Below are 1688 nucleotides of genomic sequence, written 5' to 3'. Positions count from 1 at the left end.
TATATATATATAACTGAAGATGACAGTTCAAAATGTGACAACATTTGAACACTAAGACCATAAAAAAGAGAGAGACAATTCCAGGCTTTTGAAGCTGTTACATATTTGAATTCTATATTTAGAAAATGTATAAAGAAAGGACTTCTCAGAGGAGTTTTGTAACGGCAATACTAAATATAAGAATAAACTAGTTAAATGTGACTGACCATTTTGCCTTACAAGCACCTTTACGATACTCAAAGAAGGATACTAAAGATTTTGGTTATAGGAGTTAGGCACTGTGAATGCTGCTCATCAATCTTTAATTTCTAGTATTGGTAATTATTCTGCTGTATGTGGTGCTCTTTTAATATAAAAGATAAAAAAACTGTAAAGGTTTTAATATGCTTACAGTTTTTTGTTTCTTTGCCACCTAACTTGTATCCTATTTATGAAGACTGAATTAGTTCTGTAGACTTATTTGCAGACATTACGTCAAGAAATAACAGTATACATAGGGTTTCATGAGAACTCTGTAACAGACATGACTGCCACTTTCTGCAAATTGCATTCACATGAACACATGCAAAATTCTACAAGCTTAATTTGATTGTAAGATTATTTGATGAACCACATAAAATACAAGCGTTCGTTTAAAAAAATCATTATCCACAACCTGATAATTCACAGATAGAAAACCTGACAAAACCCCTTGGCAATTATATACAGTGAACGGCTTGACCTGCTATATTCAGTACACACATACCAGAGAAGTCAAGTATATTGGCTCTTTCCTGACACTTCATAGATTTTTGCATATATTATTCCAAGTATTCCATAGATTAGACTGAGGGAAAAAAACAATTAGTTAGCAAGCTGCTGCTGAAAAATCCAGCACTTACATTGATTCATAAGCCACATTCTGAAAAATCCTTCACAGGTACCATTAAAATTTACTTAAAACCTTCTTTTGAATAAGCCATGAAATACAAAACTAGCAGTGTTCTATGTTTTTATTGGTAAAAAAAAGCCTTTGTTCTTTCAGAATAGTAGTTTACAGGTGCTCATTTGAATCACTAGCCAAATAAATTATTATTGGGTTATGAAGAGTCTTGTTTCAGTAGTTATTCCATGTGAGAATGCCTATTGATTTCAGTGGAGCTATTACACTGCCTGAAGTCTTATTTCTTTCTCATTTAAAATCCTCACTGCTACATTTGCTCATTTCATTTTATTATTGGTTCAAATCTTTATGATATTAAAGTAAAATATCCAGAGTAAATCGTTGAAATGACAGACTACAGATCAGGAAGCAAACGATAAAGATGGTCACTTACAAAGAAAAGGCTTACCTGTTTTCTTTGAAGACTGTTAGGCCTAAAGAAACCCAACAAGTAAATGACACTTAATCTTTCTTAACTCTAATATACCATATAATCTTATTTGTAGCTATTGTTTTTATAGAAACCTCTGTGATGTAAGCTTAATGCTACTTAATAATTAAAATTACTTAAATGCAAAATTGACTACTTACAGGGACTAGCACTGCTTATGTTAATTTAAATTATAAATGCTTTTTCTTTGGAGTGATCATGTATTTTTAAGTCTTTTAGACAATAATGCTTCAAGCACATTTGGCACAGAGTATATGAACTGATAACTTTCATATGTTAATACGTTTCCAATTTCATGTAAATCTTTTTTTTTTT

General features: G+C 31.1%; 1 long non-coding RNA gene across 4 annotated transcripts in view; it reads right to left on the bottom strand.

The window, feature by feature from the left end:
• LOC116216532 overlaps positions 1-1688 on the bottom strand; it is an 83419-nt gene that overhangs the window by 1923 nt on the left and 79808 nt on the right. For 3 of the 4 annotated variants that reach the window (XR_004159446.1, XR_004159445.1, XR_004159448.1), the window contains one exon: positions 746-826. This is a non-coding gene — a long non-coding RNA (uncharacterized LOC116216532). Of the gene's footprint in view, positions 1-745; positions 827-1331; positions 1357-1688 lie in introns of all 4 variants that reach the window. The other variant, XR_004159447.1, reaches the window with a different exon arrangement.

The sequence above is a fragment of the Meleagris gallopavo genome, chromosome 4 (genome assembly GCF_000146605.3).
Source record: "Meleagris gallopavo isolate NT-WF06-2002-E0010 breed Aviagen turkey brand Nicholas breeding stock chromosome 4, Turkey_5.1, whole genome shotgun sequence".
Taxonomy (NCBI): domain Eukaryota; kingdom Metazoa; phylum Chordata; class Aves; order Galliformes; family Phasianidae; genus Meleagris; species Meleagris gallopavo.
This window is presented reverse-complemented; position numbering and strand designations above follow the sequence as displayed.